The sequence below is a fragment of the Tympanuchus pallidicinctus genome, unplaced genomic scaffold (genome assembly GCF_026119805.1).
Source record: "Tympanuchus pallidicinctus isolate F22 unplaced genomic scaffold, pur_lepc_1.0 scaffold16, whole genome shotgun sequence".
NCBI lineage: Eukaryota > Metazoa > Chordata > Aves > Galliformes > Phasianidae > Tympanuchus > Tympanuchus pallidicinctus.
In genome coordinates, this window is record NW_026294679.1 from 10,628,900 (window position 1) to 10,653,686 (window position 24,787).

General features: G+C 36.9%; 1 long non-coding RNA gene across 2 annotated transcripts; it reads right to left on the reverse strand.

The window, feature by feature from the left end:
* Positions 1 to 536: 536 nt before the first annotated feature.
* LOC128077663 (uncharacterized) lies at positions 537 to 22,967 on the reverse strand. Of its 2 annotated transcripts, none has more exons than XR_008205121.1 (3): positions 22,934 to 22,967; positions 3,072 to 3,238; positions 537 to 2,138 (listed from the first exon to the last, which is right to left on the reverse strand). It is a non-coding gene; the product is annotated as an uncharacterized LOC128077663 (long non-coding RNA). The 2 variants fall into 2 exon arrangements; XR_008205120.1 differs by having other exon boundaries at positions 537 to 2,689.
* Positions 22,968 to 24,787: the final 1,820 nt, after the last annotated feature.

Consider the following 24,787-nt stretch of genomic DNA (forward strand, 5'->3'; position numbering starts at 1 on the left):
GCTTCCAGTCAGGATGAGATCCTCTGGAATTCACTTCCATGGCAGTATTTCAGGTACACATTGAACTTGTTCCAGCTATTCATCCATTAAAAAGTAAATAGATTTATTAATACTGAGGGACAGATCCAAGACCTCAGTCTCTTTATTAGTTATATTTCTTGCTAGTGAAGGAATTTGATATTGCTTTATCCTCAGTACAGTGCTTTTAGTTTTGTGTGCAGGAATGCATTTGACTCTCTAGTATAAAATACCATCATTATCCTGAAGCAGGCACAGTGAAGCATAGTTTGAAAGTAATGCTCAGAAGTAACAAATTACCACCACAATACTTAATGACATGGTGCTTCCTAAGCAGTACAATCTAAACTGAACAAAGACTCACTCCTTTAAAGTGCTGTTTCCCTATGCCCATGTATTACATATCAGCAAAAAATGGCCACATTTGTTGAAATTCAAATCAAAATTGAAGGTTTCTATTCTTATATATTCTTATATATTCTGTTTTTCTGAAAAAAAGAAAAAAAATAAAGAAGAAAAAAAAAAAGGGGGAGTTGGCCCCATTTAATTTGTACCATAGTTCAGTTGTAACATGAGAAATATCAGGATGAAGAATCATAAACGCATAAACGAGCGTGATTTCTTACCTAGTAGAGTTTTTCTACAGGTGCAGAAGTAGAAACTTCCTTGCTTGGTTCGTGCAGAACAAACGCACTTCTGCGGCAAAAGTAAATACTTAGGGTCCTTGGGTTCTTTTGGGATATATTTTCTTTTCCAGTCATGGTGCCCATCCCTACAGCTTTCACAAGTGACTGTGTTGGGAGTCAGATAAACACTGTTCTGGGTGAAAAATTAGTTTTAAGAAGGCTAGTTTCCACATTCCTAACTTATCTGAATTCTTATCCCAGCATAGAACCTCTTGTAAACAGTCTGTTAAATATTTTTAACAAGACAAAATATACAGGCTGCATACACGAAATAGTGGCCATGTAGCATATAAACATACACATTTCTTTTCACTGCTAGGTTGGAAAGTGTGCTACAAGAGCAGTAACACAGAATGAGAGTACAGAATAATATGGGCCAAGAAGAAGGATCATGTCATCTGGAAGAATGAGATACCATAGCATGGTTTGAATTGGAAATGATCTTAAAGATCATCTAGTTCATCTCCCTGCCATAGGAAGGGATACCTTCCTCTAAACCAAGTTGCTCAAAGTGCTGTCCAACCTGACTTTGAAATGTCTGTATCTACTTCACACATCTTGAACAAGGAACATCCTGAAGCTGATACTCCGAGATCAGGTCACCTTCAAATCAGATTTCTCTGGGATTTCTATGCAATTAATATTACCAGTGTGTTCCATGATAAGAAAGTAGCCAGACAAAATTCACTGTACTGCAGTCACACGTGCACCATGATTGTTCCAGTATTATTTCTATGATCACTGCTGGGAAGAAGATTGCTAGTACATTTTCTATAAAATACACTGGCTAGTACTGGAGTTCAGTTACACAAAACACTTTATGCAACAAAATAAGATTTCCTCTGGGATCAAAATGCCTTCATTCTTTTGTTAATGTTTTCTGCATTCAGGATCCTGTGTTAATGATACCAGGCAGCTGTCTACTCATGTCATAACTGCAGTTCAGACCTATTCTTACCCTGAGGCTTTTACAGTTATTGATAGCCAAATGGTGGAAAAAAGAAATGCCTTTTCTCCATCTTACAGATAAAGAGCTGAAAGAAAGTAAACTCACAGCTTCATGATACCTAAAGTCAGTCTTGGAATAAATATGCAGGCAAGTGTTACTCCTCAAAAATATTACAAGACTTTACTAAGGTTGTACAGAGATCTTGGTGCATACTCCAGCTTTCTACATCCTCTCTCAGTGCTCCAGTAGCATAGCAGCATTCCTTTCCCCTGCTGATATTATTAATTGGGGTAAACCATCTTCAGAGAAGTCACAACGTCCTTTATGTATCACCAGATTTGTAAGTGTATGCTGACCCAGACCTATCTCTCAGCAGCACAAAAAGAGCATTTAGTAGTTTTATTCACTTCCTCATTGTTGGTATGTCAGGGTGGTGATACGAATTCATTGCTGCTTGTCAGCTGTCTGGCATCTTCTGACAGTGTCTGCAGGAAAAGTGAGTGGTTATATTTAAGTATCTGTCAGTTAATATGACAAAAGACATGAATATTTCTCTGGGATTTGCAATGACCTTTTCATTTGCCTTGAAGAGTTGTCTTCCTCTGATCAAGAAACTAATTAGGTTGCTGAAAGTTGCTGTACATCTCTATCACTGGACTGTGGAAATGCATTTCTCCATATGACAGGGACTCTGCAGGATATTTCCATTCTTCCTAGAATCCTGTGGCTACAAATAGTTAAACTTTCCACAGATCTGAGGCATGGGATTCATACTGTGAAAGTGATAACAGAATGACAAACCCTGGCTGCAAGCAATTGCATTGTTTGGTAAAACTAAATTGCCTTCAAAAAGTTGAGTTTCCTCAGTTCACCATTCTGAGTTGCTATCGGTACAGTCCCATAAAGAGATCTCAAGTTGACTGTTCTTGAAAGTGGGCTAAAAGAGTAAAAGCAACCATATACCAAAGACAGTGTCAGAAAACATTATCATTGAACATATATGAATATGAATTTTGATAAGATGAGAAGAGCATGTCTGAAAAAAAAAAAAAAAAAAAAGGCGTAAAAATAGCTCTTTCAGTGACAGCTGTGTTTGGGGAGGCTTTTGTCTTCACTGCATAATGTAGATGAGCAATAAGACCATGGATTTGCCTACCGTTCTATACTGGGTTATTTGCTATTTTTATTATATGCTAGGTTATTTGCTACTCAGTTTCATGACTTGCTGAAGACAAACTAAGGGAGTGCCAGAAGCACATGCAAGGAAGCTTCAGGCTGAGTAACGTCACTTAGACTGTGCAAGAAATGTAGACTCAGGCACTTAACCATACACCATGACTATTGTGGAATACACTAGTTTTGAAATAATCAAATCACAACAAATATACAAGAAAAATGTGCTTCCAGATCAAGAGTACCTTTGTTCTGAAAGTCCTCCGTTCACTGCAGATTTCACTGTCCAGAAGTTCTTTGCTAAATTCTTCAGATTGCGCTCCTCCATAATACAGGCCCTTGAAGGGGGAAATACATCTTCCCCAGTAGCTGTGGAAGACCAGCCTGCCAGGACCTGCCAGAACAGGGGGTGCTTGACCACCATTCTGCAACCTTCCCTCTTACAATAGTCAAAAACTGAGAAGGTCATGCTGTCCTGGACCCTGTTGCTATTCCAGACATTGACTCCACTGCTTGCTGATACTGTAAGTAGAACCAATTGAAAATCCTGCTTGAAATGTTTGGGTTTAATTTTATTTTTAATCTTTTTTTTTTTTTTTTTTTTTTAAATTTTCTTTATCTGTGAAAATTTTTCTAGTTTATGAAGAATATTAACTTTCTGAAATTTAGGTAGTTCAAATAAATAAATATTAGATATACGCTAATATCTAATAATATCCTATTTTTTCCTTTTACTTCTGCACTTCCCTTTTCTCAGCAGATGAAAGATGGGGGTTGGGATGAGTTAAAAATACTCAAAATATCTCCCAAACATATTTCTTTTTCAAAAAACTTAAGTACTTCAAAAATGGTTTTGGTTAATTTCTAATACACAAAAGCTTTTTTACTTTAACACTTATTAAACCACAACATCAATTTCAGAAGTTAGAGACTATTTATTTGGGATGATTCTGATTCAGAATTCCCCAGGACATGAATTTTGAGCTCTATGAAGTGCTTTCATGCGTTATATACGGCAGGTTTGTCACATTTTCTGAGGTCGGTATGCTGGTTTTATAAATACAAAAAGTGTCACCATGCTGACATAGCTAATGGTCCGGTCCTCTCACCAACCATGAACAGAACCAGCCGCTCCCAACAGAATAAGCAGGAACTCAGCTTTTGAAATAACTGACTTAGGAAGAATGCTCCCTCCTAACCATCATTAGTTAGTTAATCTACTATAACAATTTTTAAAAGCACATAATGAAGAACAAGCCAAATGACATTAAGAATGCTGCATGACTAAAAGGTCTCATTTAGTCAGCTGCAGCTGAGCAATACAGCTGATCAGTGAAAGCAATACCAATGAAAAAAAAATCTGTAGTGCAAAGCATCCCTGTAGTTTATTTCCTTTCCTAAATAAAATTCTTGCTGGATCACTTTGATACGCAAAATGCATCCAAACAAAAAACTTATTGTGATATCATTGCCCAAAGGAGTCGGCATGGTTATGGTTGGTTATGACCATATTCTAATAAATTTTTGATAGTTATAGATCTGAGTACATAGAGATCTCTGATAAATGGGATTAATGGACTAACACTGAAAGGAAGTGAATTAGATACTAATGGGATGGGCCTATCTGAGATTCATTAGAGAGTGCAATAACCTCACAAGTTAGATGCTCCATCAAACATGGCACTTAAAACCAGGATTGGAGAAGCACTGAGCTGTTCAAACACTCCACTGGTGGGTGAATGCACAGGAATGGAAAAAAAAAAAAAAAAAAAAAATACCCAGGTCATTCAGTACATCCAGACATGCAGTTGCATAGGGTAGGAATCAACACCAAATTAAGGTATTTAAACAGAGATATCTATATCTGTGTACCTACACTGAGTCTGGGTGTCTAAACAGCAACTGTAGTCAGGGGAGATACAGGTCTTCCTAAAGCAGAAAGGGGCTGGTCAGCTGCAAGAGCAGATTTCCAGCCTCTGTGACAAGTTTTTATTGACTGTACTGATAGTTCAGACATCAGCGCACTGCTAGGTACCTAGGATAAAGTTCTCAACTGAATTCTAGCTGTCTTTTTGTGAACATCATCAAAGAAACAGTAAAACAAACACCATTTGTTTCTATAAACCAGTGGTGTGAAAAAAGATGTATTATAGAAGGGTGAAGTTTCACTTTAGTGTTCCAATTTACTGCATATAGAACTACTTGAAAAGTCCTGGGCTATCCAAGATACTCATGCAAGTTTGGCAGATAAAAAATGGGTCTTGCATAAGAATGTGTTTAATGAACTGGTAGACCAAGAAAAATATCCTTTCAAATCCAGGAGAAAAAACAAACAAACAAACAAAAAAAAAAAAAACAAAGAGTCAATTTGTAAAGTCCAGGGAAAGCAAAAGAAATGGCGTAGAACTAGAAAGACTGAGATCTCCAACTGATTTTTCGGTTTCATTTCCCTATGTGGGAGACTACTGTCTTTTATTAGTGCTTAATTCATCCGTTGATAAGTAATCATTCTTTATATTTTCAGTAAGAGAAATAAAGTGAGCTTATTTTATTCAGTCTTCAGAAGTGCATTTGATATGTTGCAACATGGGAATATAATAGCTATATTGCAGAAAATAGTTATTAGTAGAATAACTACAGGGCAAATCATGATTAGAGAAGAGATTACAACGGCATATGCTAAAAGGAGAAATATTTAACTGAACAGAAGTTATTAGTAGAATTCCCTAAACCTGGCATCAGAGTAATATTTCTCCATTGTGCTAATGAAATTTGCTGTAACAGATTTGGAGGCACTAGACAAAGTTGAAGAAAATCTGAATACTACATAGTATGAATGAGATGACATTAAGATCAAAATTAATTGAAATCAGATGGCACTATAAAGTTCAAGGACAAGCTACTGAAGACTACAGTCAATTTTCAGTATAGAATATAAATAACACTTATTAGTGAATCATCAATAGGAAATGACAGGAAAAAATAACGTTTAGGTGAATGACTGAATGATCGGATTATCATGAGTCACTAGAGCAATGTGATTGTGGAGAAAGTAAACATTAATTTACATACACGAGGTGAGATTTTTCTGGGAGAAACAGGGATACATTTAATACTGGAATGGCATTGGATGAGCCACAGACTCTGATGTCAGTCAGAACCCAGAGATGTTGTTCACCCAAGACTAAGGATACAAAAGAGAGGTGGGAATGAGCAGAGGAAAGCAAAGCAGTTAAAGGAGATCATAAAGTCAGAAGAAAGACTAGAAAGTTTGCTTTGCTTCACCCTGTAGAGCAAATGCCAGGAGAAGTCAGAAAATTCCTCTGAGATACTACCTAGACAGTCAGAGTTGTAGGAAGGCATATCTGAGGATCCTCTCATCCAACCTCAGCTTAACTTAGAACAATCACCATTGGTAGTTCGGGTCAACCACAGTTCTAACCACAGTTCTGTACAGATAGGTTTTAAAAATCTTTTAGGATGGTAATACCATATCTTCTCCTGTGATTAATGCCAGTACTGCATAATCTTTCCAGTAAAATAATTTCTTAATGTTCAGTCTGAACTTTGAGCTGCAGTTTCTGTTTCCTGTTGTTAAGTTCTCTGGCACTATCAAGAGCAGGTACAGACTACCTCTTATTCAGAGAGAAAGTATTTCCACCAATGGAGAATGTGGTCTTAAGCAGATAGACACAAATTTGTCAGAAGTGATTCAAAATTGGAGGAAATTTCTCTGTTACTGGAGTGGAACTCTGAATCGGAGTCAGAAAGGAGATCAGAGAAAGGTAAGACAGCAAATGGACTATAAGGTGAAGCTTTAATAAATTTCTGAATGGTAATCAATAATCTCTTGGTTAAGGTATGGAAGATTCTTAGATGCTGTGATTAGTTCCTAGCTCTCTGTTCTGCAGTCACAACTTTCTCTTCTAATTTTCCCTGTATAATAAAACAAGTGCATTGCAAATGTTTGTGCAATACCCATTAGATGCCACAGGAAATGTTTATATTTGCAATGATTATTGGAAATGTTAACACACAGCAGTCCAAGTGCTATTTTCTAGAAGTCCCACTAACCAAATATATCATGAATGTGAGAGTGGTATACAGGAGTGTAAAAGTAAATCAGTATCAGAGGGTAAGTTTTTTACTCATAGCAAATAGTCCCCTGGAATTTCTTACAAACCCTGTATGGAGATAAATACCCATTGTGAGAACAAGAGATTTTTTTTTCTTTCAGGGATATTTTCAACAAAGCAGAGAAGTTTCTTAATATCAGCCATAAAATGCATACAGAATCCATTTTATAGACAGTCTAAGATATGATTGTTTCTAGGAATGATTTCTTTCTTGTGGGTGACCTTGTAGAGTATTATTCAAGACAAGTTTTTTCAGTGCTGAAATGGAGTTATAAATATGTCTAAACTTTATATATATTTATAGGTATTACGAAAATAATAATTCTGATGTTAGCTCTGAATGGAAAGGAGATCAACTTTGATTACTTGCCAAATGCTACTGAGTATTAGAAGCCATGGAAGTTATTTCTTTTTAGTAAATTTCCTCATTTTATGGGCTCTCAGGAAAGAAATTCATATTTTCAGACATTCTCCTTTTCCTCCTTCTTTCTTTTCAGTCTCCTCTTTATCTCTGGCACTAAAACATCCTCTTTTCAGAGCCATTATTTTATTAATGCATGATTATGCATTTCTAACACTGCTTTCCTCAGCTTCTGTCTGAATACCTTTATTCAAGTCTCTATCTTACAATTTGAAGTTTCAATATAAAAATGAAATGGAACAGTTTTTGTATTTTTCCCCTTCAAGAAGTAAAATAAATAAATAAAGAGGTCACACAACATTGTATGCAGGTGTTCCTGTGAGAAACAATTGATGTTATTATATAAAAGGAAATGGAATGAGATGAGTTTTACTGAATCCCTTAGGGAAATCATTCAATGTGCACTCTTATCAAAGTCTAATAATGGCCTGGCTGCTGCTTGTTTGCTTTGATGAAGCTGATAATAACAAATCTACATTTATTTGCATTTCTTCTGCTAGAATTCACTGAGGCATTTCCAAATGTAATTTTAAAGTATTAGTCTAACATATGTAGATTTTCAACTCACAATAAGTAGAAAGAGATCAAACACAAACTCAAGAGACACAGTTCTTCTGGGGGCTGTACATGACCACCATGACTACTAGTGAACATTCTTTTTGAGAGGCACCAAGTTCAGAGGTAGTTAACACACCAAGGATCTTGTAATCTACCCTGGCACAAGCTGAGAGGGAAAAGCCAGCTGATCTATAAGAGATTTAGTGCAGCCCCCTCTGGTACTTCGCAGCTATGAGCGGTTATATTCAGAACTGGATGTTCAGATGGATTTGCAGAACTCTCCCAGAATTTTCCCCCCTAGTGAACATCAAATTTCTGTGAGCCTTTCTACTGTAGCAATTGGTGCTTACAAACTTGCAATCAGAGATGCTCCTTAATCTCCTTGCCAAGAGCAATTTGGTGAAAGTAAACTTTTTACAAGAGATCAGGAACACGGCAAGAGACTGAAGTAATTTCATAGGAAGACCAGGTAGAACTTATCATGAGAACACATTGACTTATACTGATAGCATATTTTGTCATTGATGTGTTCCTCTCCCTTCCAACATTATAATTTCTCTTTCCTTGCAAATATCTCTCAACTGACTCATAGCAGAACTCCTCTTCCTCCATTAGTCAAAATGTTTAGACATACCTCACATCCAGTATTCACAAATCACTGAAAGTAATCATTCTGCAGCTTTATTGAGGCAAACCATGAAGACAGAGCAGAGAGGTAGTGACCTGAAAGTTAACTAGGAATGTATTATATCCACCTTCTCAGGGATCAAGTGCAGTCTGGTTATTTTTCTGTCTAGAGACATTTTTTTACTTTGCTAATGTCTAAACCTCAGAATCCAGGTACAGCCTCCACAACTTAAGTTTTCAAGAGTGTGATGCAGGAGGAAGATTCTAGTCACTGAATTCTGGTTCAAGCCTTAACTTCTGCTAATGACTTGTATGATTTCCAAAATACGAAGGAATCTGAAGCAAAGATTTATTTCCTAGTTTGTTTTTTCCCCCTACTTTGTAGGTACTTACTGAAAAAAGCTGGACTTTCAGAACAAAAGGAAAAGTGATTTCATTGTTGCCACAGATGTGACAAAAATAAGGAAATACTCCCTTTTGGATAACACCTGCTCTTGCTAGAAAGTCAAGAGATTTGGAAGCTTCTGTTCAGGCTATAAGAAGTTTTCAAAGACAGAATCTATGTTTTAGACTAGGGCTTACTTCTCTACAAGCTAGCGTGTGCTCACACATCCTTCTCAGCAAGAATTTAGCATGTTATCTTTTATCATTGGCATAACCAGTTCTTTCTTTCCATACTTCTATTTACTTCAATTTTTTCTTTCTAATCATGCAGTTACTGGCCATAGCCAACAGGTACTAATGCTAACACAACATGCTTACTGTCATTTCTCCAGTTAGGATTCCATATTGACTCTGCCCTCTCCTTCTCAAGAGCCCCAGAAAAACTTAGTGGCTTCCAGAAACTTCCCCAATCAATATGCCCTGAGGTCCCTGAAGTACCATAATCTGAATGAAAGTCTGTGAAGCAAAACTGAAAATGAGCTTAGCAGGGTTTAGCTGCAGCTTGTTATCTGTCATAGGAGAGGGGTTTTTATTTTTTATTTTGTTGTTGTGGTTGCTGCTCTTTACTTGTTTACTTTTTACTTTCTATTTCTGAATCCACAAGCTATAGCCATGCATCACATGGGCACCAATCAAACTTGGATATGAATAATCAGATTGTTCTGATATCTTCACTTCTCCCAGAAACAAGAGATAAATCCAAGCTGAAAGGACCTCTTTTTTTTTTTTTTTTTTTTAAAAGACATGATACTGTCCTTTGTTGCAATTTGAAATAACTGTTGGAATACAAACAGAATTTCTTGTAGAGTGACACAGCTTTCCAAGGCAAAGATAATTTTTTCTGTGTCCTTCAAGGAATGCTTCATTTTAAGCTGCAATCAATGAGTTTCCCTATAGCATTGCCTTGTTTGCACCCAAACCACTAGTCACAGCTAACAAAATCAATCAGAAATTAGTAAAGGCAAAATGTTTCCAATCAGAAAATCCACTCTGCAGTTATTCATTTATATTAACTGTAAAGCTTGAGAATAAATTCACATTGTAATCATTTTTTGTTTACATGCACACTTAAGAGATGAGCATCGGACTCCTGAACACTCCTGCTAGATGTTATTCTTTAGTAACATGAATATATTTGTATTTTTGCACAGATTTAAGCCTTGGGAAATAAATTTTGAGTGTTGCTCAGTCGTTTCTGGAGTACAGAAGGAACCACGGGAGATTCAGCTATATCAGATTTAATATTTGCTTTTATTCCCTGGTTGCCCTTACATGATTTTTCATTGTTGGATGGGAGATGGCAACAATGTCTCCCCCAAGTTTAACTATGTAGTCAGTACAGAGAAACAGTCACAGATCCAAGATAAAAGTGAGGCCTTGTGCTCTTTGCCCTGCGTCGGAACACCATCAATAACCAGAGCAGGAGACCTGTAAATCCTCATGCTTCTTATTCTACAAGGTGAGTTCTTTGGCCTAAGTAGGAAGGAGTGATGGAAATTCATCTGCGTCTCAAAAGACACATTTCCACTTTCTCTGAGAGCTAAACAAAAAAAAAAAAAAAAAAAATACCATAGTCAATATTTCCTCTTGTTGAAAAACTGCAATTCATTGAAAACCAAAATTTTCAAAATGAAGGGCCAGCAGGCAACAGCCTTCCGAGGAAGTCTAAGAAGTTACAGCTTTCTATTTTTACACTGTGGATATGAGAATTTCTGGGGATTCTTCTATCCAAAGCTATTTTGATTTTGCTAGATTAATTGCATTTTTGTGAAGAAAAAAATGGAAAATGTAATTTAAAACTCTAAAACTCTAAGATAATTACAACAACAAAAAATTGAGATGAACAATACTTTCTAATAGATACAAAAAATATGAAGATGCCACTTTTATGGTTCTTTTCAGGACTAGGGCAGGACTTAACTATTGTCATAAGGAAAAAGGTGAGTTATTAGCTGGCTCATATGGACTCAAAAGTCTTTTCTCTTTTCTGTTCTACCCTTGCCCTACAGAATAAAATTAGAAGTGATGCAAGGAAAAAAAAACAGAATATTGCTGATGTATTGCTGAGTATAGTCTGTAGCTAAACCTCAAAGTTGTCTATCACTTAATATTCTTTTTTTTTTTTTTTTTTTTTTAACTTGAACATATTCCAAAGACTGTTTCTGTAAAGTTTATTTTTATGAATTTGGTTTTAAAAATAAAAACCCACTTGGAGCAAATCCATCAAAAGCAACAAAATAGAATGTTTATAACAAGTTATACTTCTACAGTCATTAGGGATCAAATAACGATGAATAAAGATGGTGCTATTCAGTACTGGGGCTTACCTACCATCCTGATCCATAAATAGCTGTACTGAAAAAAAATCATGTTATTTATGCCTGTGCATGTGTGTGTGCAGTGTCGGTATTTTGTACATCTGTGTCATCGGAAATACCTAGATCATGTACAGCCTGAAACCTACTGTAACAAATTTAACCGTACTGAAACAAGTGTTTTGACTGAGGTATAAATTCTAGCTGATGAGTTTTAGCAGCAGAAGCACAGAATAGGGAGGGTGTTGCCAGATGCAAACCCAGCTTCTGATAAAAGCTTCAATTGTTGGATATACTCATGTTTGAAAGGAAGAGGTTTGTCAGCAAGCGGATTTAGCCACATGGAACTCATCTTAGGTTCTATCTAGGTGAAATAATAAGAAAGGTATACACTGAGTTTACTTTTCGTGATGCAGGACAGCTAGAGCTGTCCTTAAGTGTTACTCAAGCAAAGTTCAGGGAATTCAGAGTGGATATCACCAACAGCTCATCTTCCAGTTTCCCTGCCAGCTGCCCTATCTCCTTTTTACCCTTTCTTTTTCTCCTTTATCAATTTAGGTGCCTCAGGAAAGCCTTAATAGGAATTTATAAACACTTGGTTTATTAGAGGCATGACTGTGAATCTAATGAAACCATTTCTTCACACCATCACTGCATTTATCTGCATGGACTTATCACAGAAAGTCTGAAAAATAAAATGTTGGTCTTATTTGTAAAAGTGCAGCAAAGCTGACACCTGTCCAGCCTGGTGAGGTGTGTGTGGAAGGAGTGAATAGGCTCTCACTTTTATTCAGGTCCACTCTTCACTATCCATAAGGATGTACTAATAACTATAAAATAACAGTACATTATAGGCTGGACACATTTTAACTGCTAAAGTAGATAATATTTTGTTGCCTCTGTTATGGATAACAGAAACCAAGCTGTGGGTTCCTGTTCTCACCTCAGACACAAAATCAAAGCCATCTATTTCTCTCTTCTAAAATAAACCTGTATCTCTCATTTCTCATGGATGCTTGATAGATACCTCTTGGCTGCAATTAATAATGAAACTGGGATCTGTAGTCATATACAGGAAAATGTTTACATTGGTTTCTACATATCGTGGATGATTTTTACTCAGCTAAAATTTAAATGTTGAGGCTGCAATGTTATTCATTGCAAAAAAACATACATATATCAAGGACATTCCTGCCATTCGTTTTATGTATCCATCATAAGGTGGAATCAGTCTCTTACTAGTACTGTCACTTGCACGGGCCATCATACTAGTCAGCAGAGCAAGACTTTCTTACGCAGATATCTAACTTCAAGGCAGATAGCTTCAACTGTTATTTTTCTAAATGTCTCGAGAGTTTGTAAAGCAGTTTCACACTTCTGTTATCTCCCACCATATTTATATAGCAGAGCAGTCCTGCATTTTCAAGATAACTCATTCCTTATTTCTCAAGACTGGCAAAAGGTTCCTTTAAGGTGATCAACATGAAAAAGAAAAAAACACAACAACAAAAACCTAAGTATATGGATTGATTCAGTGGGAAATAGAGACATATTTCATGCATTTCTTCTAGTGCATCCAAGCTCCCCATAGGATTCTCTGTTCATACTTGCTTTGATGAAGGCTTAGACATCTATTTAACTGCTATCAGATACCATGGATGATAAAAATATATACTTGTCCTAATGATGAATTCCCCCATATAATTAACCATCCTTACTTGTTTGCTGAGAGGAAATGACTATTGTATGTTGACTGACAAAAAAAAAAAAAAGTTGTAATTTTTTTGTAGTTGCTGCTTTGATTTGTGTTGATTTGTCTTCTCTGAGTTTGGCATATATATATACTGTGTATGAGCACATAAATTGACTGCCTCAGACAACTTGGAAACATATGTTTCATTATTGCTCCTACAGTTTGTGGGATGAATCTCATCAATCAGCACTGCTTTATATAAAAAAAATAAAAGTTACAGTACATAGGATTTAAATAAACTTATACATCTTGGACCTTGATCCTCTCTCTCTCTCTCCCCTAAGAAAAACAATACAGTTCAGCAGTTACTTTCCTGAACACCTGTTTACAAGGACATCCTCAACAGCAGCAACTGACTTGTTCCAACTGAATCACTGGCTGGAGCAGATAAGATATTGAATTTTTAATTGTATTTCATCATGAATGCAGCTGTTTTGCATCAGTCGCCATAAAGCCCTATTTATCTATTCTCTGCTGGTTTCTGGACAAGAGAGGCCCAAATTCAATTGGAAGTGTGAGACACCGCCAAGAATTTGATAATGAACAGCAATTCTGATAGAATTAAAAACAGAACAACAAAAAAAAGAGGATGCACAAAAAGAGATAAGTTTGCTTTTAAATAGAAGTTGTTAATGCATTTTAGCTTTTGGGGCTGAGAGATGCAAAGGTAAATGCCATCTCTGCATCAAATTCTGAAGCTAATCTGCATGAGGTGAAGTAATTGCAGACTTCTCGAGGTACTTTTTCTTCAAACTCCTGACACATGGTGAAATGAAATACAAGTATCTTTGGAGAGCTGATAAAATATTAGGGATCTGATCTCATTATCACAGAATCACAAGGTTGGAAATGACCTGCAAGATCACCTAGTCCAACCACTCTCCCATTCCTATTAGTACCACAAGCTCTAAACCCATCTCTCGTAGCTCCTCATCCAGGCACCTCTTGAACACTGCCAGGGACGGCAACTCCACCACCTCCCTGGGCAGCCATTCCAGTGCCTGACCACCCTTTGAGAGAAAAAGTTTCTCCTAATATCCAACCTAAACCTCCTCTGGTATAACTTCTGGCCGTTGAATCATCACTAGATCCAGTGACTCATGGCATTCAGAACTTGAATTTCTGACATACAATAGAAATATGCACAAGGTAGACTTCAGCTATTTGGAAATTGTTATATTTAGACAAAGGCTGGCAAAGCAGAAGCTAAAGATCTTACAGAAAGGTGATGCTGTCAAAATTTGAGGATGAATGTGCAAATCAGGTTTTTCCTAGTAAAAATAAACTTCATAAATAAATTAAAGCCTGACAAGCTTTGTAAAGATAAGTGATAATTGCTAGTTGAAATAGCAGTTCTAATTTTGGAGATAATTTTACCTTGCACACAGGCATACCTGAACTTGCTGTACATCATCTAGTACAGATGTTGATGAACAGCAAGTCACACCACCACCACACCAACAGACACCACACAGGCTCTTTGGGGCACCTTCCATGCAGTCTGAAAGCTAGTCTGGCCTGCATCTGCTGTTTCCATGGCTACTTGTACCCTGGTGGTCAGATTACTATTAACTCAAGTACGTCAAGGACTAAATGCTGTAAAATGAAGGCTGTCATATTAGGCCCTGTTTTCAATTTCCCCAAAATAAAATCTCCTTATTTCTTAGAAATGAACTTTATGACACCCATATTCAAGGGAATGCATAGAACCTAGTCTTCCTCCCTTTGAAAAATGCTTTATGTCACTGATTAAATTAGCAGTGCTATTCCTGCTGCTGAAGGTGAAAAAACAAAAAGAAGATCATGGTTCAATATCTAGTCTCTAACTAAATGCTAATACTCTTGGCATTAGGAACCCATCTGCTTCTTCATTTTTCTACCACTACGAGCTCTATTGTAACAGATGTTTTGTGTCTACTAATGACTATATGCTACATTATTAAGCCAAGAGGGTCATTAAAAGGAGTTGTTTGCAGTTTTTCCATCTGCAAGGTCATCAGCTTACAACCTAAGGATTATAGGAACCCCTCCTTTTCCTTACCTGAGTCCATGTATAATTTACACAACTAACATTCAACAAAAATTGTTAACATCTCCATTAATGTTGGATTATCTAGAAGTGCCTGTAGGTACCTGCTCAACTGTCACAGCTGACACATCTTAATGGCTTTTTTGCCAGAAGCAATTCTTCTGTTTAGCTGCAACTTGAACTAGTCAAATGCCAGTTACCTAGCTAGACAAAAATGTGAATGTTCTGGGTTTTTTTAGGTAGTAATATTTGATTGATGCATTTTTCTTTATCTTTTTTCTTCTTAATTATACTGGAATTAGATGCAAACACACTACGATAACATAAGTTTGCATAAACACATATGTTTTTACCAGCCTTTGACTTGAAAGGTGTCTATTTCCCATTACTGAATATCATGTAAGAAGCAAGATACCTTGCTTTGGCCCTGAAAAATAACTGACAGAGTAATAACAGATCCAGAGTGAAGTAGTTTCTGAGAAGGATAATATTTCTTTACAGAAATTTTTAAACAAAATAAAAAGAAAGACAAAAAAAAGAAGAAAAAAGAATGACTTGAATATTTCAGTGATCCACTTGTGAGTCTCTAATTAAAACATACCTCCTTCTTAAGCATGATTCTTGGGATTCCTACCCATACATTTTCACTGTAGATTTTCAGAAGTGTCACACCATCATAAGTCCGTAAGTCCAACATTATGCAAAGGTGTTGGAAAGTCCAAGGGAAACAAAAAAAGACACCATATTCCATCCAAGCAATTGCTATTACATTCACAAGAATAGCTGAAGTCTGAGTCAAATAACTGAATGAAACATCAACTTGTAAATATACAAATATGCCTGTGTACATGTAGGTACTGGATGTGGCAGTATGGTTAAAGACAGAAGAAATAATTGTCCATTTTCCATCTACTACTAAAAGTTATTCCTTAAAAATTTGAATCCCCTGCTGAAAAAAATCTGTGCTTTGTGGATACACTTAAAAATAATAACTCAGTTTACTAATCCCTCCAGAGAGTCACTGATTTTGCAAATGTTCACAGTTTAAGAGCATGTGAGGCTGAGCATATTCACCATGTTCATCACTGGTGAGAATGCACAGTTAACAGTAGTGATTTTGTTGAAATAGCAGTGTTTTGAAGTTGAGCATTTACTCTGTTATATAGAGTTTTTGTGTTCTTTGTATCTGTTGTATCAGGGATACATAAGAGGCATTACTTTTGGAGCAATCCAGGTGCTCTACCAGGAACCTTTTCTCTACCAGTATCAAATAAGTTATTCTGAACTAGTACAACAGGAGCCTTGTGCCTGCCCATCTTCCTTCATAATGAAGAGCATTTGTACATCTGGCCACAAAAATGTGGCTGATACATTCATTGCCCGTGAGTACACTCAAAAGCACAGAGGTTCAAGGTTACATGGGCTGAGTGTTCAAAAGATTTCTATACAGAGAATGAATTCGTAAAGGAAGGTTTCTCATATCCTTGGAAACTTGGCCAGCATGTAGGCAGTAAGCTTTCAACTTCAAAATCTCAGCTTCATTGTTACCTGATCTCAGTATGGGGACTTACAGGGAACTTGCTTGAGCTCTAGAGTCAAGGCAGATATACTTCTCCAATATTCTATCTAGAAAATATCCCCATTATGTGAACACTTGGTGTTGCTATAGCTGACCAGATTGGAGATATTTATATTTATCCGGCCTTTTTAAAAGGATCTGCTTGGATTGACTTATGAAATTTGATTCAAAGCGTATTTAAAGGCAAAATCATAGGCAGCATTTCTCTAATACCACTTATAGGAACTGTTACTATTTTCCTTACAACTATCATACTGCGAGTTGCTTTTGAGTGAGAGTTTCTTTTTTTTTTTTTCTTTTATTGTTATTTTGCTTTTTGAAGTTGCTGTCTACACAGAGATTGTATTTAAGATCAATAGTGCTGGACTCAATGAGCCACTCTCCTTTGATATGGAAGCTAATCAGCTCTTGTTTGGCTTTTGAAGCCTTTCAGGAATAGCCTCCACAGCATTATAATGACAGACTCCTTAATGGAAACTTCTAATCTATTTGAAAGTGGATTTCCCAGGCTTAGTATGACTAACTGGAAAGTTGATTTATACATTACATCAAACTTAGCTACTACCTGCTCATTTTCTACATATTCTGTTTGCAGAAAACATGCCCAAATCTTTTACTGACTTCTAATAATCAAATATGATTTAGAAATATATCTTTCCATTATCCACCTCATCAGAACAATTATATATTCACTAATAATTAAAGAGTCAGGATTCATGGAGACAGTGTTATTACTAGCAGGTACACTACATAAGAGTCTCTCTTGGCATCTCCAACTATCATAGAATTCCAAGATCGTAGAATGCTTTGTGTTGAAAGAGATCTTGAATACTCTCTAGTTCTAACCCCTCTGCCATGAGCAGTTTGATACACCTTCCATTATCCCCTTTTTTTGGAGTAGACATCCACTAAGACTAAAAAAGGTATTAACACTACAAATTGCAATTTTCAATATGACATTGTCTTTCAGGGCTAAACTGCTCTTCCAACTAAAACAAAACGTTTATCCTGACTTAGGGGAGGTTTAGGTTAGATATTAGGAGGAAGTTTTTCCTACGCAGAGGGCAGTGATGTACTGAAACAAGTTGCCCAAGGAGGTTGTGGATGCCCCATCCCTGGATGCATTCAAGGCCAGGCTGGATGTGGCACTGGGCTGGCAACTCTGCACATAGCAGGTGGGTTGAAACTAGATGATCACTGCGGTCCTTTTCAACCCAGGCCATTCTATGATTATATTTTTTTTCCACTTCAAATATGCAACCCTAACATGTAAGCTTGAGAAACAAGCAGCTATTCTATTTTTAATACAGTCAGGAAATGAATATAGATGCCAGGGTTTTCTTTCCCAGCTACCTCTGAATACATAGCAAATTCACTGGGACAGAGGTGCCAGGTGATTTTTCTCCCATAGTATTTGAAGATCTCTTGAGGCTCAAATGCTGTAGCACCCCAAGTATTGCCACATCCCTATAAAGAAGTCAACTTGACTCCTGAGCCAGAGTGCAAAAAGCTATAGGATTGCATACACTGCAGTTTTTAAACAGTAAGGTGGTTATATCCCAGAGCACTTCATACTGAACGCATTTTTGTTTTCTTTTTCTTGCTGAAACTGAATCAGAATTGTCTAATATCATGCTGTGAGTCTATAGCAGAGCAAGGCACACACCCTACACACACCAAAAAGAAATTTGCAAAAGTTCTAAGTCGTCAAAGTTTTCCTGGCACACCTTATAAGCCAGTTGCATAGGAACTAAAGTCGTAAAATCTGAGCTATCTTTGCCAAGCACCATTTCATTTCTTTTAGGGGCATTCCTGGGGCCCTCTATTGTAAGATTTGTCATTCCTTTTGAAATGTGAATGCCAGAACTCTTCTCCAATTGAGATGCCATTCCAAAGCAATCCACTGACAGCATTGACAGCATTGAGTTGGTTAATTCTCAGGTAAGAAACAGTTAAGTCCAGAATGAGGTGCAGCCACAACCTTCTTTTGCTAGAGGGACTGGTTGATGCTGCTTTCATGTGATCTGCTGTCAAGGGGAAACAGAAGATCAAAGAGACTGGGGTCCTGCTTGGTCTCATATCACCATTTTAGAAAAAATTCACTGCACAACAGGCTTCCATTGTCAAATTGCTTGGACATTTTTGTACAATTACACAATACTAGTCAAAAGTCTGCTGAGAATACCATCAAGTGATGTTGCCCTGATACTGGCAGGAAAGACTACTGTCCCTAAAACTAATACACTGTCCTTTCTCATTCCTTTCTTTCTTCAAGGATGTCAGGGCTGAACCTTAACTACAGGTAGGATGCCATTTCAATGAGAAGTTCAGAGATCGTTTTAATATCTTAGGTTTTCAAGTAGTGGAACTCTTAGCTCTTGAGGGTCGGTAATGAAGAATGAAGCCACGTCAGGAAGCCATTCTGTCATCTGAGGAAGACTTTTAATGCTGGAGTTTTTGATGAATACTATATTCCTCTTTGAAATACTGCTGCTTCTTGCCCCAGAGATTCATTTAGGAAGCCTTTATCTGCCTGCCGTTCTCCAATGCTTACAAAAAGGCTATTCAACATCTTTTTCAAAAATGTGTATTGTTCTCTTTTTTTCCCCCCCAGAGAGTTCTTTCAGGAGATGATGTCCCTTATTATTTGCAGGCACAGAAAAACTGATATTTCCTATTTTCTATTTCTTGGTTTGTCTTTTGTGTGTACTTGTGGTTTTTTGTTTGTTTTGTTTTTGGTTGGGTGTTGTTTTTTTGTTTTTTTTTTTTTTTGGTTTGTTTGTTTTGTTTGTTTGTTTTTTGGGTTTTTTTTTTTTTTTTGCTTTTTTGTTTTTGGGTGGTTGGGTTTTTTCCACAGTAACAATTCAGTTTTTCTTGATTTGTGCTCTTTCATAATATTAGAAACAGGCCAATTTTGACAACTGCAAAAATTAATTAGACAGGAAAAATCTGCAAGACAAGATAGTAATGTCTTAGTAAATTAGACAAATGTCTTCCTTTCAGAGCTCTATTTAATCCTATTGGTCTGTATTTCACATCATTTACAAAATCACTGATGAAAATGGTGCTACTAGACACAAGCAGTTCCTTACACGTTGGCAGAGTAACCCAAACAGTAAATAGAATGATTTTGGTTAGCAGCACTGAGAATTAGCTTAACTAACATTAGTAGGGACTATTAATATTGACACCAGGACATTTACAAATATGGTCTATCAAAGCATTTGGGAAAAATGTTTATTGCATTTGAAAAGAGTTTACTTAACCTTTATTTGGGTGATAATTTCTTAAACCAGATGGACATCTGAAGCCTGAAAGGACTGTTATGTCATTTACAATAACTCCCTGTTGGCTAGGCAGGTTTCCTAAATGGACTTTTTTTTGCTAAAGGCTTGAGACCAAAGCTATATTGCAGAGTATTAGCTAAGAGCACCCTAAATGCTGAAATAAGATGCTGCCACTCTGATATCCTGTATTGTCAGCTAACACATCCTAACACTCAGAAATCTTCCCAGACTCACTGTCTACAAAGCCAGTCACAATAGTGTACTTAAGCAATCAGACCTGTTATGCTAACTGAGGCATGAAGAATACAATATATCAGTGAATAGAAGGAGTAGAAGCTTGTGCTCCCCCTTACTGCACGCTTGGCCAGTATCTTCAACATGTGAAACATATCACAGAAATACAGAGATGTTAAGTAATAATAAGTTTACATACCAATTAACACCCATGCTCTCTCTCTTTGCTAGATAAATATCCAAGAAATTGATTTCACTGCTTTCAAAACTTTCAACAAACTTGGATGATCTGTCAAGGAGATGTATGAGCCATTAAAATCTGCAATTACTTTACTTCAAAGCCACGATTAAAAGGTTGGGTTTCCCTTCCCATCCTTAGCCATTGATTTCCAAGGCAAGAACATTTCACTGGTGATGTAAACCCTAATGAATTACCAAGCAACTAGCAGAAAAGAAAATTCAGCTCCTCCCAACCAATCTCATATAATTGAGCTTTATTGAGATGAAAGGATGAGGGTGAGGGGGAGAAGACTAGACGATTGTAAATTTGGATTGTATTTTTATCACCATTTAGCATTGAAGTATAATTTGACATTTTATTGATACTTCCAGTATTTAAAGCTGAAAAGTCCTACATTAAATTTTACCATGTATATCTGATATGACAATAAAAAGCCTCTTGCACTTTGCTTAGTAGCTGCTGCAATAAAATGTAAGTAGAAATGCCATGCAAGAAATGATTTGTCTACTTCCGTCCACTACCACTTCCAAGCTTTCCTAAGCTTTTTTCAGTTACCTGGGCAGACTTTGCTACTTTGTTTCCCATTTCCTCTCCATGACAGTAATTTTCTTTAAAAAAAAAAAAAAAAAAAAGCCAGCTGATACTTGTTACATTCCTCTTTTTAGTAGCTGTTGTAATGTCTTTATGAAATCAAAGATGCAAGGCTTCCTCTGCTTCTAATGCCTTGTGACTGTTCTCTAAGAGAACTGCTAAGGTGCTACCATCACCCTTGTATGACTAGTGGTTGTATCTTCCCGTACATTTGTTACATGCTAAGCCTCCTAAACCAGAAGAACAATGGAGTAGCACAGTGTGCTTTCCGTCCTTTGTATTATGAATTAGTAGCATCCCTATAATTCTTCTCTGCTGCTCCTTATTAAAGAGTAACCATATTTACAGTAGGTTTAAAGAACAAATCTTTGTTAACAGCTTTGTCTTCCACTGGATCAAGAAAATGAACAAGTAAATAACACATTATACTTTTGAATGTCCAAGTCTCTTCTTAATAAATAAATATAAGATGAAATTATAAACCTATTAGAGCTCTAAACACTCAAGGGATCAAAAAGTCAAATACAGTATACAACTGAATAGATTAGAAGACTGAAACACAAAGGTATTTCCTCCCTGGTATTATGCCAAGCAGCGATGAAATCATTAAATACTTTTGAAAAGAAAGACCTCTTAAAAGGTGTAGAGGAATAAATCTGACAAGAGAACTGATGTATCCAGGAAAAGACAGATTGTTACTACTCTTTATCTAAAGAGAGTCATTGCATGAGTATCTGGAATACACCTCCAGAGAGCAGGGTTCACAAAGATTGGAAGAATGTATGAGGTTCAAGAAAGGCCACCTCTGTCCTTAAGCCACAGTTCATTTGTATTACAGGGCTGTAAAGGAAGTGACTTTTCCATACACCAGCGCTATCTGTTTAATATGGAAAACAAAAAATACCTTCTGCTGTTCATTTTATTTGCTGAAGAGCTTCTGACCAATAGATCAAAGGATTGGGTTTTTTTGGTTTTTTTTTTGTTTTTTTTTTTCCCCATAACATTTCAGTCCAGAGTTCTCACTGCTGTTGTAGCTAAAAAGATAGCAGATTTTTAAATCCAGATCTTAAAGCACTTGGGGTGGGATTCTGAGGGAGTTTAAGATGGCTGGTCAGCCAAAAGTCAGTCTTCCTGGGCTCCTTCCACTTGCTCTATCCTGCTTATCCCATAACCACCAGCCTACCATGATGCTTCCTAGAACCAACACAGAAACATCAGAGGAATATCTGTCCCCAGTGGGTACAACCTTTCCTCAGGCTCACTATGATATTCTCTGGTACGCCACAATTATTGACCTGTACTTGTATTACAATTGAACAGATTAGCACAGTGGAAGGGTGATATAGAAATCACAGAAACACCAAGATTGGAAAAGACCTACAAGATCATCAGTCCAACCATCCACCTACCACCAACAGTTCTCACTAAACTATATTCCTCAACAGAACATCCAAACATTCCATGAACACCTCGAGTGTTGGTGACTCCACCACCTCCATTGGCAGCCCATTCTACTGCCTGACCACTCTTTCAGTGAAGTAGTATTTCCTAACATGCAGCCTAAACCTTCCCTGGTGCAACTTGAAGCCCTTCCCTCGAGTCCTACCATCAGTTAGGTGAGAGAAGAGGCCAACCCCCAGTTCACTACAACCTCCCTTCAGGTAGTTGTAGAAAGCAATAAGGTCTCCCCTGAGCCTCCTCTTCTCCAGACTGAACAATCCCAGCTCCTTCAGCCGCTCCTCATAAAGCCTGTGCTCCAGATCCCTCACCAGCTTTGTTGTCCTTCTCTGAACCTGCTCCAGGGTCTTAATATCTGCCTTGCAAATATAACAACAAAGAGACCAGCACAGAAAACATAGCATTGCACAGGAAAAGTAAACATGCTCACCTACCTACCCAAAAATCCAGGCTTACAGAAAGGACTCCACAAGGCTCCAACCAGAAATCCTTCCATAGTGGCTGTCAGCCCTTAAAGGAGGTCTAAGAGAGGTGCAGCCATGCTCCACCTCTTCTGGCCACTGAATTGCCTTCACCTGTGCTCCCAGGGCTGACTGGGCCCTTTCCCCAGGTGATCAATCAGTGGTTCAGGCTGTGAGTCAACAGTTACAACACAACTTGTCTGAAAAAGAACAAAGGTACATTCTTCTTTTTCTTAGCAGCACGAAGATGAACACTTAGTTTACCTCAAATGAGCCTGCCAAGACTTAGCACGCAAGACAAGTAAACACCTACCACAGCTGAAAGGAAGTCCCGTGTAACAGAATGAACATGGACTACATCTTGCTTAAGATTTCAGTGACCTAAATCCAAGAGAAGATGAGATACATCTACTTATTCCTTAAGGTTCCATGTATAAACTATGAAAATTTATGCTTTAAGGGAGAATGGAAATTCAGAACTTCTAGAACTTCTACCATCACACTTTTCAAACTCAGAATAGCTCTTTCAGGGACACAGAAGATAGTGCAGGAGTTATGAGAAATGTCATTTCAAAAGTACCTGTAAGAATTTGGTTTTCAGTCAACCCTACCTTAAAACTTTTGAGATTTTTTGAAATAGAAATTACAATTAAAGAAGAATTTTAATTTTCACAGACTTTAGCTATCTCTCTTCCTTCATATGTGAAAATAACAATGATTTTTTTCTTTTTTTTATTTGGGGATTTTTTTTAGCTATTCAGATTAAATGCCTGGAGAGAAAATTCAGATGTATGACAGGACGGCTGAAAGTATAAAGAAAATGCACATCAACATGGAAATCTTAGTCATGACTATAAAACAGCTCATTTAAACAAAGACAACATGATATGTATAGTAAAAATACAGTGTGCGTTCATTCTTCATTTTAATCCAGTTTCACATCAAAGGAGATTCTCCAGGAATTGTGATGTACATGAAGGTATTTGAGTAGGAAAATGAAAGTTTCACCATTTATAAAATCTTTCTGCTATTTCTCCCTCTAGAGAGAATTGTATAAATATAGTATGTTGCTCTTCAATTCATAATCAAGCATTGAAATATGAAAAATTAGCTTTGTTAGGGTGGCTCTGCCTGATCACAGATCTGACAGAACATGGAACACAGACGATGAAGTTCTTTTGGAGATGGTATTCATTGTTAGTGATAAACTTATACAGAAAGAGCAGATTCAGAGAGGTCAAGAAGTAGCTCTCCCCTAGACATGAAAAAGATGATATTTAGACTGTAATATTTTTCATTACACTTTTTTTTTTTTTTTTCTGGCTTCTATTCAACAAATCAGGGCAAATCCTACTGAGGTATGCATAATACCCCTAGCAACAGATGCTGACAAGTGCATTAATAAATCATGATCATAATCAGAATTATAAACAAATATTTTCCTGCCAGACATGTTGTTTATTATAATTTTGTATTTTACTTAATTTATTTATTTTTTTCAGATTGTACTAATCTTTGCATAAAATATTAATTGATCAAATTACTGTAGCAGATTAGCTTACAAAGGTCACTAACAACACAATTAGGTTCTGGAACAGGCAGTTGATGCTTTGACATGCAAGATGAGAGACAGGACTCCAAAGACCGTAGTAATGAATTAATTGTGAAATGGCAAGTGTTGTCAGTTCAAAGTCAAGTTCAGACGGACCCGGTGTCTGGATTACAGTAAAATTAGATCTTGCATGAAAGGAATGAAATGAATAGACTTTGAAGCAAATGCATTTCAAAATAGAGGGTTTTGAGCCCTCTGTAGAAGGCTGTGCAACC